Source organism: Nothoprocta perdicaria, unplaced genomic scaffold (assembly GCF_003342845.1).
Source record: "Nothoprocta perdicaria isolate Ctin4 unplaced genomic scaffold, notPer1 scaffold_34, whole genome shotgun sequence".
In the NCBI taxonomy this organism is placed as follows: domain Eukaryota; kingdom Metazoa; phylum Chordata; class Aves; order Tinamiformes; family Tinamidae; genus Nothoprocta; species Nothoprocta perdicaria.
The window spans coordinates 770,725-787,578 of record NW_020455577.1 but is presented as its reverse complement, the minus strand read 5'-3'; the positions used below and the strand labels follow the sequence as shown (position 1 = coordinate 787,578).

Here is a 16,854-nt window from a genome sequence, read left to right as displayed (position 1 = left end):
TAAGTGTATAATATTAAAAAAAAAAAAAAAAAGCCTTGTTTTACCTCCTAAATTCCAGCAAGCCCACTTTACTGACTTCTTGAGCAGAAGTCTTTAACAGCCAGTCATGGACCTGCTACCTGCAAATGCATCTAACCCCTTTGTCCAGGTAAAATACCCTATACTAAGTTATGGTACTTGGATTCTTGGCTGTCAAAATACTGCTTTCTTCAACTTATTTTAACATGCTGCCAAATAATTTCACTGCATGTCCCTGGACCATCAGCAACCCTGAAGAATGAAGCCTATGCCACTTGCCCACGTTACTCACAAAGGCACCTATCTCCACTCCGGTAGATGCCTCTTTCTGAGCAGAAAAGCTTTATGTCTTTGCATATGAAAACTCATCATTCTAGATTCCCACCTCTGAATTTCCTATGGCTCTAGTGCAAAGTTCCTGAGATAATCTGATGAGAGCTGCACCCAGGATTGCAGATACAAATGCAGAGGGGGGGTCCCTGGGGGAAGCCAACATTGCTTCCACATGCACCACTCTACAAAGATGGGGAAAGAGTTTCTTTTGCTGCATTCTCATCCAGTTGTGGAGTAACAGAGATCCTGACTGTTAATGGGCAGGCTGATAGAGCTGCTTCTGTTTTGCAAGTACGTATTCACAGAGAAGTACTTTGCTAGGAAAAAGCCCACTTATCCTAACATAACTGTAGTGACACAACGTTATGYTTATGAAAAGCCTTATTTTCATAATTGCACTATTGCCAAATTCCTTTTGATTCATACTATTACAAAGCCTAAAGAGAAATAAACACTATCAATACTAAACAAACAGTTAAAATCCCAATCAGAGTGCAGACCTAAATGAAAATGTGTAAGTATCTGAGGGGAGAATGTAGGCAGGATGGGGCCAAGCTCTTCTCAGTGGTGGCCAGTGATGGGACAAGGGGTAAAGGGTACAAATTAGGACACAGGAAGTTCCATCTCCATGTGAGGAGGACTTCTTTCCTAGGAAGGTGACAGAGCCCTGGAACAGGCTGCCCAGGGAGGTTGTGGAGTCTCCTTCTCTGGAGATTCCTTCTCTGCAGATCTTCCAAACCTGCCTAGATGCCACCCTGTGCCACGTGTTCTGGGTGTCCCTGCTGGAGCGGAGGGATTGGACTAGATGATGTCTAGAGGTCCCTTCCAACTTCAGCCATTCTGTGACTCTGTGATTCYGTAAAGATTTCCACATCTACCTGAGCTGCAAAGAGGAAATGCTTTTCTTTGTTGGTAGACCATGCGAGCTCTTTCTACCTCAACTTCCAGCTTTGCAAATCCCATTCTCCAGACACGACTCCGTATTAAAACATCAGTCATACAAGGACTGCAAAAGTTCATAGATAGGCTAGGGAACCTAACTGCCTCATCCACATTGAAATAAAGGCAACAGGAACCACCATTCCACCATCTTCTAGCTGTTGGTAAAGACAGAATTTGACCAGTGGTCTGACACTGGGTACCATTTCCTGAACCACATCTGTAGGAAGAAACTCCCAGCACTGAAATGGCAATAGCAGAGATATCCTACTCTTTACAATGTCCTGAGCAGGAACTTTGTCCCAGCTTGATCTTCTCAGCACCCCATCAGCCTTTTCCAATCACTTCCATCTTGGTGTTCATGAAGCCCTGCTGTTCATGAAGCCCTGCAGGAAGACAGGGAGCATCAAGCAATAATTATATCCTTATGCTTGTACCACAGCACCAACTACGAGCATCTGCTAACAGCTCCAATGTGGTTTRGGATGCCCATTCCTGAATAAACAACTGTTACTCCTGACAAATTTGCAATGTCTTCTGTTTACAGCTCAGTCAACACACTCTGCTGCCATCACTACAAGACCGACAAGATCACTCGCATCTTCCAAGTAATTTGCAGCTGACTTGTCATAACCAAAGACTGGCAGCTTCAGGAGGGGAACAAGAGCGTGCAGCCCTCATTAAGTGGGCTAACATTAGGGGTCTGGACAGGAAATCCAGGAGAATAGAACTGTCACAGTTATTTCTGAGTTGCAATTGCAAGAGGACRATTTAATCATTGCCTCAAGCACTCTGCTTATCTGTGTTGGTTATTGCAATCTTCACAGTCCATCCTTAATGAGAGATGTATGATAAAGGCAGAATTTAATACAGACATATGAGTCAAGGACAGCCTCAAAACCAGAAAATCCAGATTCTGGTCTTGCATTGCCCACAGCCCTTGGCAGTCCCTAAAACTAAATGGCATGTCCCAGACGTGCTGTCTTGTGCATGAGCACCACAGAGAGAAGAATAAACCGCAAAGAAGTTAATGCACAAATGAAATACCCCAGAAGCTCTGAGCTACCCTGCAAACCCAGCAACAGTGGCAGAAACATCTCTGCCACGTTAGCACACTTCTCTGCTTGGTGGTACGTGGGAAGAGGCAGAAGCAGGTCAGTGGCRGGAATAATGTCCTGGGAATGTGCCTGGACTGTGGCTCAGCTGGAGAGGATGAGGGATGAATCACTTCTCAGCAGAACTGTACCAGCAACATCCATCTTTCTGCCTGGAAAGGGCAATGGGTTTGTATCTACAGGACACGAGCAGCCTTCCTCCATTTACAGATAAATTAACACATATAGGCAGGGGTAGATGCATCTGTGTAGATACAGGTAAATTTAAATGACAAAACTATAGTTAAAAGTATAGATAAGCTGAAAGGGCAGCTCGACTCTCTCCAAGCTACCCAGCTAGAGAAGAGCTGCCAGGTCTCATGTCCTTCACAGGATGCAGTGCAGGCCAGTGCATCCATGAGGAGAAACTCAAAGCTAGTCTTCCTGATGAAACATCCCACAGCCTGAGAAACCTGATCCAAGCTTTCCTACTGTGCAGTAGGCGCTGCATGACCTTATCAACCAGGAACTGATAAACCACAGGAACTGCTAGTCATGTATTTCATGTCACAGTCCTTTGTATCCATGAGAAGAGGGACTAGACACTCCTTCCCTGGCACAACCACACAGGCCCTTTTCTTGCTTGCTGCTTTGCCACTATCCCCTTAACATCACTCTCTGTACCTCAGCTATCAGGAGGCCAAGTTGGCTGCAGCCCTAGCACTCTCCTGCAAAGGTGTCTCTTGTTTGGCATTGGTTTGGACACCATCTTCCAGTGCTTTGCTCTCAGAGTCACAAAAGGAAGCAGGAGATCCCAGCGCTGATGCTCCAGGGCCCCATCAGGGAGCTGTGAAATCTGCTGAAAGCAGAGCTGCCAGGGATGCTGTGAACCAGGCCACAAGGAGCTGGACAACTTAGTCCTAGAAAAGAAGCCCAAGAGATTTATGATAGCCATAAAATCCATCCATGATCCTTGAGGAGGAAAGCAAATATCAGGGCATGCCCTGGAATGACTAATCCACAACAAACATTTGTAATCTGAACACTGCGTCTGGACACGGGCTGAGGCAGCTTCCTAAAGCTCATCATTTTTTATTGGGTTTCAAGTGGTCTTTGCATCTTCTCTGCAGGTCAGGCCATGACAGAAGCCAAGGCCCAATGAGCAACCCATGTCCAGGACAGTCTTTATGCCTGTGTCACCTTCCTCTGCCATGTCCGAGCACCAGCTCCCAACCCCGCCAGGATATCCAGCCTTGGGAAGGCCGAGGAGGCCCAGGGAGCATGGCAGGCAGCCTGCCCTCCTTCCTGCCCAGCCTTTCTCCCTGGCACAGCGCCTTGGTTTCATAACATGATGAGTTGATCAYGTTGTACTGCCAATTTATCTGTAACTTGTTGCTGTTTGACTGGCAGTGACAGAAATATCCTTTGTTTTACTAGATGAGTGAAATTCTGAGCATGTATACTCTTTCATTAAAGGAAATCTGACCCATTTAGACTTTACTGTGGAAAAATCAACCATTTCTAAGCATGACCCAAAGACTTCCCAGGCTCCCTTTCCAGATAGACTTTAACATACGAATTCTCACACAAGATTTCTATATTTCTATCATAAGCCAAGCAGCTGAATCATTTCAGTACCTGGATGAGGAAGGCAGAGGTCTAATGTTTACTTTGGCTTCATAAACATGCTCCTAAGGCCAAAAAAATCCAAATAAACAGGTGCTATCAAGAAAACTAACTTGCTCATCTTGGCATCTGTTTAAGTTCCTATGGAGCACAAACACATGGTCTCACCAAAGGGGTTATCCCAGGTCTCGTTGGGTCAAAACTATATCAAGAAAGGAGAGTCTTAATGATGTTCCCATAAAAAGAAAACTAGCATGAGTCAAAGTGAAATCCTAAACTTTCCAGTGGTTCTTCTAAAACCAGTGGCTTTAGGTGTAAGCTTGATATTTGACAGTTGCTACATAAGCAGAGTTGTATTTATAAAAACAAGAATCCCTCCTGATCTTACTCACATTAAGGTGCATTAAAATATCTCCACTGAATAGAGCAAAGTTACATCACAGAAAAGAGGGTGCAAGTGAGGCAAGAATTAAGACCATAAAGTTTAACTTCTCCAAGCGGGGATTTCTGGACACAGATCACCAAGATAGGCTTGTATTGCTTCAGCCAAAAAAAATTATCCTCCCAATACTAAAATACAAGATAACAGCTCATTTCCTTTCAAAGCTGTTCAGAACAGTAGTTTATGGCTTCTTCTGAGCACGTCACAAGAAAAGCCAGGTCTAGATACCAACTGTTTTGCAAATCAATTAAAAGATTGTGCCCTAGGCATCCTGCTTGAGCAGAAGGGTTGGATTAGGTGATCTCTAGAGGTCCCTTCCAACTTCAACCATTACCTGATTCTGTGACAAGGAAAAGTTGCCCCCAGACCACTCCAGTAGCTTCAAATGTATCAAGAGCCTCTGTAAAGGTRACTAAGCTTCTGGTACCCATTTCTGGGACCAAGCACAGTAAATGGCCTTGTGGAAGAACTTAGACGATACAACACAGAGAAGAGCAGCAGGAACCTGAGGTTCATTTCATGAAGGTTCCTGACGTTGCTGAAGGAAGAACAAGTAATTCAAGTACTGCACTGCTCTAAGACACCATTACTTGGAGACCCCTGAAATCAGTACTGTGGCAGGTACCAAAAAGGTAAGAAGATATGTATCCCTGATGGAAAAACATTCAATTTGGTCCAGACTGGACCAGCATGGAACGTTACTAAGATTCAAAGCCTAAAGTAAGAGCCACCAAGTAGCATAGGAGGTAGAAGATGGCTTAGTGGAGTAGATTAGAGGGCAGCTGCAGGCTGGGGGACATCTAGGTGATCACTCCGTCCTTGTACTCTACCAGTCACCTGCTTCTGGTCACCCTCTAAACCAACACAGCCCCTTTTCTTCTCACAGATTGGTAGAATAGGCTGAGATTTTCAGAGAGAAGGAACAAACCCCTGGATTGGGTGCAGGGCAGGTGCAACAGGGTGCTGTCCTCCAGCAGCAGGTGGGTGAGCTGCACACACCTTTCCTCCCAYGGGACAGGGTGCCCTGCTGGTCTCGGTCTGCTGCCCACCAGAGCAAGGCACTGGGAGGAAGCCACGTCCCCAAGCCCTGCAGTGCTGCAGCAGTACGTACCTTGCAGGAAAGCATGACCAAAATCCACTTATCTATTGCTGCCTGCTCTTTCGGATCCTGCAGAGCTGAGCAAAACAAAACCACCCAAGCCCTTTGTGACTATAACAGGAATAGCTTTTTTTTCCTCCTCCAGCAGATATGACTTTCTATTTAAACTACACCGCTGCTCAAATACAGAAGTGAAACCAGTGTCTGTAGAAAGAACGTTCGCAAGATACGTTAAAAGCAAAAAGTACCTCAAATTGATACTAATAAATTAAATCAGTGGACATCTACTGTGTATAAGAGCAGTTACTTTATATTTCAAGGAAAAGTCACAGGGTTTATCTTGAATCATGCTGCAGGGGCATCAAGTCAGCAAGCACAAACCACTCCAAGCAGACACAAATGATCGAGCACCACATATATTTTCCAAATCTATCTCTAACTGTTGTGAATTGTCACACCTGAGCAAGAGGTCCATGAGCATTTCTAGCTCCTTCCAGCATAGGCTTCAGTARCACAGAGAAATCATTGCACTGTCACCTACTAATCTGCTTTTAAATCCTGTAATTAGATCAGCGTGAACATTCACATTGGCACTTCCCTGAAAACCAAGCTCCCATGATCCGCTGTAGCAAGTTTGGGACTGGTGAATGCACCCCATGCAACAGCTCTAAGAATCTGCAAATTCTGTCAGACCCCCAAAATGATAGGCAGGCGAGTTGGGTCTCTACTAGCTAAGCTAGCAACAACTCTCTGCTTGAGTATGTTTTCAGCAAACTGTCTTCTCCATATTTATGCTTGCAAACTGTCCACAAAAACTTGCAGCATTTTAACCAGCACCTTATCTGTAAGCACCGAATTGGATGCAGGTTTGCAGACCATCAAAGCCAACCCCATGCTACCCGTGTAGCATGTCCTTTTAGGAGAAAAGGTAGATTTCTTGATCCTTTGCTTTCTAGGAAGAAGATATTCGAAGTCCTGGTAGTTAGAAGCTTCCTAATTTGCAGACCAGAAATATTGATTACCATTTCTTACATTTTTCTTCTTCAAACAACACTATCCTTTAGTTAAATCCTTTTCCCTTTCAAATATTCAACACATTTCATTTTATTAGCCTTCCTGCAAGCTTCTCGTTGGGCTTCTTTTTGTGGTGTAACAAACCAAACATGCTTCAGCATCCCTGTGGCCACTTCTCACAGCTGCTCCAAGTCCCAGGCAACTAAGCTGGCTAGGCATTTGCCCRCCACAACTCACTTGCAACATCCTCACACTAAAATTGTCTCTTTTATTTTTTTTTTCTTCCCAAGAATAATCACATTAATTGCTCATAGTCATCCTGTGATAAACCAGTACACCAACATCTTTCTCCTTCTCAGTATTTTCCAACTGATGAGTCTCCAGCTTACAGAATAGATTTTGGTTTTTAGTCACTGAGCACCCGTGCACACTGTAGTGCTAAGTTTCAGCCCATTTCTATTACTTTGCTCTCAGCATTCCTGGTATGATATTCTGATTATTCCTCATGCTGAAGTTGACCCTAGTTTTTGCCCAAAGCGCATTTAGTTACCCTGCCCCAGTTTTTGAATCTAGAGCAAATAAAGAAAATTAGATAAGACTGACCCTTAGGGAATGATCTTCTCCAGCCATCCCATTACTACTGATCTTGGTAATGCTGAGTGTCTCCTGTAGAGCAGCTCCTAATGCACCTTACAATTCTTTGAGCAATCCCCWTTTTTTCTAACACTTAATTTCCTGGGGACTGCTTGTATAGTAAACAACATCTAGATAGATGAAAGAGCAGAGAAGGTTGTGCTGGTTAGATGTACATTGTAAAATTAAGCCACCTAAGCACCTGTATGAGTGTTTGCATCTGCTCTACTTAGAGCTGCTTTTTTTCCAGACAGCTCCAATTGACTCCTAATCTGACGAAATCAACTCCTAACAGGCTATTAGCCAAACCTCTGGAAAAGCAAATTTCATTTGCCTGTCATAGGCAAATGCTTACAGGCAGGTGCAACTTGCCTGAATTCAGGCACAGATGATCCATGATCGAGGAGGGCTAATACACATGCAGAGCACCCACACTTCTTGCCCTTTCACCGGTGAGTGGCAGCTTTATCTAAAGCCACCTCAACCCAATCATCTTCTCAAGTTCTGAGTCTTCCTCCRCAGGATTTGCCCGTTTGACAGACAAATTCCTAATACATCTTTCCATAGATCCAAATTTGCACCAGCTTATCTGCATCAGCTAACAAAGTGACCAAACAGGGCAGGTGTATTATCACAACAAGAGGGCACTCGGAGAATTATTTTTCCATTTTTACCAATGGGAAAGACAAGACCCAGGCACTATGGGGCTAGAAAAATCTCTGAATAAGCATTCCAGATACCGAGGAATCAGGCCTACCACAGAAGCAAAAAACAAGCAAGCCTCACAGGCCCAGGCCTTTTGAACTAGGGTAGCTATAACTAGAGAATTCCCTCATCTGCAGTCACCAGGAGGTCATGAAACATCCAGGACACATCCTGGGTCACAATGCTGTGAGACACGAGGCTGTGGACAGCCCACTCTGCAGCCAGCACTTAAACTCACTTCTCTTTACCAACCACAGTGGTTAGGCACCACCAAGGCCTCCCAACCACCGACTACCCTGTCACGCCAGGTCAATGCTGACATAGGCCAGAGAGCCCCAAACTGAAAAAACTTCTTGCTTTGTTACAGACTTGGTCATGTGCCATTCGTATTTGGGATTTTGTTTTTTTTAAGGGAAAGCAGGCAGGTTAGGAACAGGATTCAGCTGGAGACCCCAGGTAAAACAGCTCACTGACTGTGGTAGTTGATGGCCCTTATGTGGGATGCAATTCAGGGACARCATCTGCCACTTTCAAACCAGGACATGCTTCACAGGCTACTCGCAGCATCCTAAAGCCAGCTGAGACGGTGACCACTTACCTCTAATATCATCCTTTATCACATCTGTTTTGCCTGCTTGATTACACATGGARAAAGGATAAACTGGTCTAAAAGAAAGGAAGCCAGAACCACCGCAGCAGAGCACATCCCACTGGCACTGTGGCTGGAAGCCAGGAACACCCAAAAAGTCCTCCTCTAAATTCAGCCCAAGGCTCATTTGTGTCTCAAAAAAACCCCAAAAACCATTGGTGTGGCACCAAGCACAGGACAATCCTCTGCCCACCAGATTACCCCAAAGAAGGGGAGAATGAAGGATGCAAGCCTAGCAGTGCAGGCTTTAGCCCGAGTTTAGCCTGCGTGGGCACGTGTTTAGCGTGGCCCACGCCAACCCAGGCAGGCACAAACACTGCAGGYTGCCAGCACCACTTGGCAAGTCGAGGCATAAACATCCCTAGCAGTTGTCACCGCCTGGCTCTGAGGCACCAACCCTGGCAGAGGCCGAGCCTCCCAAGAGCAGGTCATTGGTGGAAGCCTTGCCGTGCTCGGGCTCGACCCGTCCTGCAGCGTCACGCACAGGATGTGAACGCGGCCTGTATTAAAGCGCTTCCCCACGTGCAMGCAAAAACAAAGCCTCCTGCATCTGGGTACAAGATAAAGGTCACAGCAAAACCAGAGAGTTTCACAAAAAACAGATAAATCTAAAAGAAAAGGAGAAGGGTTTTGTTCCCTTCAGCGAATCCGAGTCAACTTTTCATCTCTGTTTTTTGTGAAACTCTTCTCGCTTTCGGTGACCTTTCTCAGACAGCTGCCAGGCTTTGATGTTGGAAGTTAAACGCAGCACAACGCAACGAAAGGAAACGGGCCGGGTCCTGTCTGAGAAGTGAATCTGAGCAGTGCTCAGGCCTGTGCCACAAAAAGCTGCYAGACCCAAAAAACGATGGGCAGGTGAGTTGGGTCTCCACGTTTCCGAGTCAAGTCTGACAGGCGGAAATCAAGGCATCTAGGTGGCAAAAAGCATACGTAAACACAACACTGAAATTTCAGTTTCTAAAGGCCTCACACGTGCATGACGCACCAAGTGAAYGACAAGGAAAGATTGCAGAAAAGCCTTGGCAAGCCAAGTCGCATCTATCTGGAGTCTGTCCCTCCTTTGCCGCAAAAGATTTGGCTAATTTGCTTAACGAGGCTTTCTCTTTTCCTCCTCTCTTTAAAGAGAAAAAAAGAAAGGATGATTGACTCAATGGCAGGAGGAAAAAGAGCATGAGAAGATGTCACCTGCTTTGTCATCTCTGGTAACAATAGCAGACTTTGGTACCCTCAGGTTTGCAGCTATCAACGCAGACTCAGGAGCTGGGTTTCCCTGCCGGCCTTACYTGCCCTCCAACAGACACTACTGCCTCTCCTCAGTGCTGAACGTTTTCAAGCCCCAGAATTCGTAGAGGAGACAAAGGCTGAAACCTGGGGGAGAATGGAGGAAGGAGAAGCAGTATCGAGAAATTGAGAAAAAAAAAAAAGAAAAAGAAGAAAAAAGCAACAAAACATTTTATGGGAAATCTCTCAGGCTCTTTGCAGAGAAAAAAAATTCACCTTTTTAACAGGCATATTAACTGCATTCCTCTTTTCATAACAGAGTTCTTCTCAGATTGAGTTGCAATTCTGGGCGACTTCAACCACCAGTTTCTATTTCTCATCTTCAGCTGCACGATTCCTTCCGCTTGCGCCTTTCTCTGAGTCGTTTTTGTTTCCTTGGGTGCTGTTTTTGGAGCCCAGTTCCAGTCACCTTCTCATCTAGGGCACCCTCTTTCCTATAACCCTCCCACAAGAGCACAAGAACCCTGCACTTACACCAGGCTACAAAATGCCCTGGCTACAAAATGCTTGAGCAGAGGAAGGGAGTCTCCGCTTTGCTGATTAATGGGGTCAGGCTTCAGAAGATCTTTCTTTGTGGTTTAGCTAGCATGCTAAGACGCTGCATCAAGCCCACCAACATTTAAGCAGAACGCTGAAGATGCCTTTGCAAGGGCACGTATATACCAGAAAGCCTCAAAGTTACTGTAAGCTCGCTAGCAGGACTCTGCTGTTCTGGTTCTTAAGTATTTTATTTTCTGGAACAGCACCTTGGATCCTCAGCTGTGCAACATCTGTCACCCTAAGTCCAAAGAGGTGGCATTCCCAGGCCCTCATGGCTGCAGAGGCATCTCTACAGCTGCACTGACCTGGGCTCCCTGTTGTTCCTAGCCTACCAAAGTGGAGGAACATTGCCCCAGGGTCTATCTACAATGGCTCTTCTTGCAGAGCACCAGAGCTGGTGGCCCTTTCCTCAAGGGAATTTCATGTTTTCTCAACTCTCTTCATTCTTCCACCCAATTTTCTAGATCAAAACATCCGTTCAACATTTTGCCTGCTACCAAATATCCCTCAACAGAGAAAGGCAGGAATGCAGTCACCACCTTCATCTGCCTGCCTCCTCTCTGCATCACAAAATCAGATTAAACCTGCAGCTTGAGTAGTAGTTGCTAAGGCCTTTCCAGAAGAAGCAGAGCTAGTCCTGCTGCTGGCAGACCCTGCTCTCTCTGGATTACTTGCCCTTCAGCACAGGCCAGTATAATCAAACATTAAGCACCTGACTAAAATATCACGTGGGGTCAAGCACAGCTGCAGTGGAGTAGGACTCCAGATGGCAACAGCATCCACTGGGACTCAGGCTCTTATCCAAAWCCATGTGGGACTTACAAGTTTGCCCCAGGATTCGTCAAAAATTACTTGCTGCTCTTTGCTTTGCTGCTTTTGGCACAAAACACATTGACTCAACACCATGTGCCAACCACAGCCGCACACCTGCCCTCCCTGCCACCTGCACGCTGGCAGTTGGGGACACCAGCATATACTCTTTATTTGCCTAATTGTTGCCCATTCAAGATTCGTGGGCAATGAATTCAATAGATTCAATTCAAGATTCAACAGGACTGTTTGAATCTTCCTTCACGCCAATAAACCAAATGTTGTATTGGACTATCGATGAGGTGTTATAATCTGGGGAGCAGGGATGGAGAGATGGAAGCCCCTAACATCTCACTGCCAGGGGATCTGACTTGTCTCGTGCTGGAGAGGAGCTGGAGCCCTCCCGAGGCTCAGGAGGGCTGTGCCCGGCAGGGCACCTCCTGGCACCGCACACTTTTCTCAGGTAATCACAGGGACCTTGCGGCTCTGCTTGGGAGAAGCTGCCTCTCTTGGTGCCTCTCCTCTGCCTTTGCACGTACCTCCCGAGCAAGGCGCACACTTACACTTGGAAATGCACTCATTGGTGATTCAGAAAATCAAAAGTCTGAGGGCCACATGAGCAGTGTTACATGAAACCACAAACCACATCAGAGCCAGTCAAGCARCTCATGTGGAGGGAGAAGGCTACAGCCTTGAGCTGACTGGGAAAGGACATACAGAGGCACCTTGCACCTGCATTACATCACTTTCAGGCACTGTAAGAACTCAGTGGACAGCAAACCAAGCAATTCCATCAGCCACTCATTTCTATCAGCTGTGTCAGGAGGTGGAAAGAATCAGCAGAGATTGCATCATTAAGGAACTGTGCTGATCTTCACAGGGGACAGGACCTAAGTCCAATGTGCACCTTTGGGATGTGTAAGTATTCCTGGGAACTGCAATGCCAYGCACAGATGTAGCAGGTCACACTCCCTACCAGGTATAGCCTCCAAGTTCATCCTGATAAAGTCCCTTAACTCAGTGAGAGCAGCAGGGATAGGTCTGAAGTGACAGATGCCACAAGCACCCCATACCATAACTAGGACACACAGGATACAGCCCCCTTTACAGGATGCCACCGCACAGCAGCTTGGCACTTCCAGCAGGCTTGGAGACCACCCAGCCCCTTCGCAGACCTTCCATGCCCTCTAGTGGGTTTAGGAGCGTTTTGTGAGAGGGCTGAGCTTCCTCCTCAGTGCTGTGACCTGGCAGTTGGGCAACCTGGTGGCTAGTAGATGGCCAGCACTGGCAGCATGTCTGCCTTGCAGCCAGGGAGCCAAGCCAGCTGCTTGGAAAGGGAAATAAATGCAGCTCTCCCCAAGGCGGCCCCTTGGCACGAGGAGAACCTGGGGATGGGGCAGCAGGGATGGGAGATCCAAATGCAGTTCTTGAGGGAAGCACATCCCTCTGGAGAAACATGAGCTGACAGCAACAGCCTCGGCCTCTGCAGAGCAGCTCCTGCTCATGCACCATCCAYGGGCACCTTTCCTCTGCCCCTTTGTGCGCTCTCTGTGCACCAACGTGCCTTGTTTCTCTCTGTTATTTTCAAGCCTCCAACCTCACACGCTGCACATCAAGGCCTGGTGTATACAGACATCTAGTGGTCTCTGCTCGAACTCCATCTGCAGCACAACACCGCTGCACCAGCACCATCACACTCCGAGCAAAACCAGGGAATTGGGGCTGGCCCCTGAGCACACTGGTAACAAACAGGCGCACAAACAGTACCCAAGTTAAAGCAAAGCTATATCTTAAGGCAAATATCATCTCAAACATGAGAGTCACAGGTTCATCTTGGGGCCAGAGTGGGGCAAAGTGCAGGGCCTCACTCAGCTGCTGCCATCCAAGTGGYTGAGAAATCAGACCCTGCATGGGATGGGGACAACTGGCTCTCTGCCAGCAGATGTGGCCTTCCCAAACCTGAGCAGTTGAGCTCAGGTGGGAGCTCTCCCACTTCTCTCTTTGCTAGGGTTGCCTGTCCCTCATGCTTGAGCACGAGTGCCACTGCTGTCCTAAAATGCTAGGTTACCATCATGGGAAGATGCTCACAGGAAGTTTCCACAAACTTAACCTAATGCTGAAGATCCAYGCTGGACATTGGTGGGCTGAAACACAGCCAGAGCAGTGCAGGAGTCCCCCAGGCATCRGGAACGACCTTCCCATTTCTCCTGAGGTCACAGCTCCTCCTGCACTGGCCAGGTCTTCTCCCCCACCAGGGTTACTCCAGGGCTTCCTTGCCCTGTTCTGCTCAAGAGCCATTTTACCCCCTTCCCACACACTCATGGGGAGCAACGGGCTGCAGTAAAGGGCAGAGCAGGCAGAAAAGCAGCTTGAAAGGGAAGAGAAAAGCCGCCCCCGGGAGGAGTCCCCGCCTGCACCGTGCAAAGGTGACGCAGCCGCAGGCGGCAGCGACCTGCTCCGCTCTTTGATCTCCGGAGCTCACTTGAAACTGAGGAGGTGGGGATGCCCGGGGAGGCGAGGTGTCCCGCTGCCTGCCAAGCTAGGGAGTCACCGCCGTTATCAGCCCCGCGCGATGATCTCTTGCCTTCCTGGAGGGCGACGCTCTGAGTCACTCGGCAGTGGGAGAGCAGTTTCCTCGTGTGCTTATTGGAGCAGCCAAAACGCGTGGGCAGGTAAAAAGAAAGACCAAAGCAAATGCAGGTGATGATGGAGGTAGGCAAAGGGTATTTTTCCTGTGTGTTTGGGTAGATAGAACATCACTGTGTCCATGCACAGAGCTGTTTGCACCTCTCCCTTGGCCAGCACTGCCACTGCAGAACAAATACGGTCCAGGGCACTCTGCAGCTCTTGGCTTCTCACTAACCCCTCTGACCRCTGCTGTTTCCCCAGGTGAAGGAGGTCCTGCCCAGGCCAAGCACATGCCTTGAYACCACCTCAAGGCACCTATGCACCTCTCACCACTCCTGCCAGAAGAAGATGATGTGTCCAGTAATAAAACTCAAGAGCTAATGAGGGCTATGCTCTATCACACCAGCCACCTACACCACTTCCTTGCAAGCCCACCACATATGCAATCAAACTGCATTTTGAACTAAGAAAGCAAACTCAACAGTAAATTCTACTAGCAAACATGCTAAACATCACAAATACAGTACAAAGAGTCAAATTCCACTTGGGACAAGGATCTTGTATCTTTGAGGGAGATTTCCCACAGCATTTGTTCAGTGAGCTCCCTTCATCAGCCAGCATGGAAAAACAAACCATCAACCTGGTGTTCAAGCAGATACTTAAGGGAACAGTCACATATTAGGAGGAAAACAGGGAACATCATTTAATCCCAAGCCTGATAAACACATTAATAAAGCCAAATGCCCTAGGCATCATGCAGTTTTAGTCCATTGCTTTTTCTGGAGGTTTAAAGTAGAATACCATGGTTTTGGAAAGCGGAATTGGATCGGTTCTGCTGGGAGCGTGGTTCTCCATGCTCACCACACCATGGCTTTCTCTAGAAGACCCAGGGCTTGACACTAATCAAGAACCAGCTGGGACACAACAGGACAGGCAGGCAAGACAAGGAGTGAGGCTTGAAGGATCCCTCCAAGCAGGAGCAGCAGAGCACTAAGATACATCCATCCACTAATATACACCGCTTCCTCCAGTGCTGCTTCATGCTGCATGGACTATGTGRTATGGGAAGCCCTGGGGCTGAGCCAAATGCCCCTTTGCTGCCAGACCCACAGCAGCAGCCTCCAAGGCAGGAAGAGGGCAGAGTGGGCAGGGCTGCTCTACCCCCCATCAGAGCACGGAACCAGTGTGGTGGTGGAGGAAAACACCTTTTTTATTTTTTTTTAAATTATCTAGTGGAAATACCTACTGATAGTGGGACTGAGAACTCCTTATCTCTTCAGATCAGCTTTAAAGGGGGGTTGCAACGAATTGCTTCCCATCAACCAGTTCCCAAGTTGGATAGAAGCTGAGTACCTGTCCTGCCGCATTGCTCCCAGAGCCAAATCCATTCCAAGCAACAAACCAGACCCACACCTGGAGCAGGGCCCCCTCCGCACCCTAAGGCTGGAATTCCCTCTTTCCCTTACCTTGTTCAGTGGTCCCCAGCGTCTGCTTTKTCCGGTGTCCACTGCTGTGCTTGCTCACCTCAATCTGCACAGGCAGCTTCACACCACGAGAGCCAGCGATGGCCAGGTTGAACTGTCCACATGAGGAGGTGGCCCCACAGGTTTCCATTTAGTCCCTCAGACCCTTGCACACCAAGCAGATCTTGCTAAGAGCACCTGGAGGGAGACCCAGTCCTCAAACGAGCAGAAAGGCAGCACAGATCCGGTCAGGTAAAATCACCAAGGCTGATTTCAGAGTTGGTTTCCTTTCTTGTAAACACTTTCAGATCCCTAAGCAGCTGCTGGTTAGCTGAGTTTCACACTCTCCTTTTGACTGCTTTTTTTGACGAACACAGGCAGGACTGAAGGGTCACTTCRCTTAGAAGTACATAGAAGAACCACAGAAGAACATTTCCACAACTGCCATCCCAAAGACATCAGACACCGAGGGAAAGGCAAGGACACCTGCAAACAGGGTGATGAGCAGCCTCGTATTAGCCAAGGTCAGAGCAACACAGCTTTCACTGCACTCATAGCTAGGCAGTGTAGACAAGACTTCAGATTAGGACAAACAGGACGCACAAATCTCCCTGCAGTCCAGGTATCAGTAGCCAAAGGCTGTAGAACAATCCTTGCTGCAACAGGACTCAGCTGCCTTTGGGACAAGATGGTGCAGCTTCTTCTCCTGCCCAGCACAATCTCCCCAGGAAAAACTAGCCACAGCTTTACCTTATCTTTAAATAATTAGCACAATTAAGGCAATTAACCTTTGGCTGAACCTTGCCTCCTGCACAGGGGGAAGGACATCTCAAATCAAGAGTTCCCTGTTCTCCTCCTAGTCTGTTCCCTGAGTCAATCACCCCTCCCTGTGCAAACCAGGTGTTTCATTTATCACCCAATTAGGCTGCTTTTCACCAGTCTTCCTCCATTACAGGAATAAGCCCCCTCTGTATTATTTTTCCAGTAAGTTAGTTATGGTCCAGATCTGAACTGCTCCACAGAGTCCTTAGACATTACAGTTTGAGCTGCAGTCTCTCTGCAGAGGAGTCACCTGCTCTCGTCTTTGGTCTCTGCTCCTTGTCTTCATGTTCCAGTTCAAACACTTCTGGTTTTGCCGCCTCCCACAGASAAGCTGTGGGGAGCTGCTCATCCAGGACAATCCCAACTGTTCTCCACAGTCACTGCACCTCAGAAAGTGGTTTTGTATCACACTGAAGGATTGTAACCCTCTGGTACTGGCACTAGCACTTTATTTAGTGGTGCTTGCACATCACAGGGTAGGTCACCTTCCAGACATCTCTAATATCTTTGGACTCAGAGATTCTGGTGATAGTTGGATCTTAATTAATTTTGCAGTCTCCTGAGGATTTTAAGATTACTCTAAATTTAAGATTACTCTGAACTCAGCTTCCCATTTAATATTCACAAAGTAATCCAGGCATGGTTTTGCCAAAATCCATTTTGAGACAACCACACTCGGTATCTGCATTCAGAAGTCACACATCAGGAAGCGCAGATTTACACGTGAAAAGCAGGGTTTTCATTTAAATTCTGCCCTT

At 47.3% G+C, this 16,854-nt stretch overlaps 1 long non-coding RNA gene across 1 annotated transcript in view; it reads right to left on the bottom strand.

The window, feature by feature from the left end:
- The window catches only part of LOC112951195, a 58,240-nt gene extending 42,255 nt beyond the window's left edge, over positions 1-15,985 (bottom strand). The window contains exon 1 of the long non-coding RNA XR_003250147.1: positions 15,278-15,985. This is a non-coding gene — a long non-coding RNA (uncharacterized LOC112951195). The remainder of the gene's footprint in view (positions 1-15,277) is intronic.
- Positions 15,986-16,854: the final 869 nt, after the last annotated feature.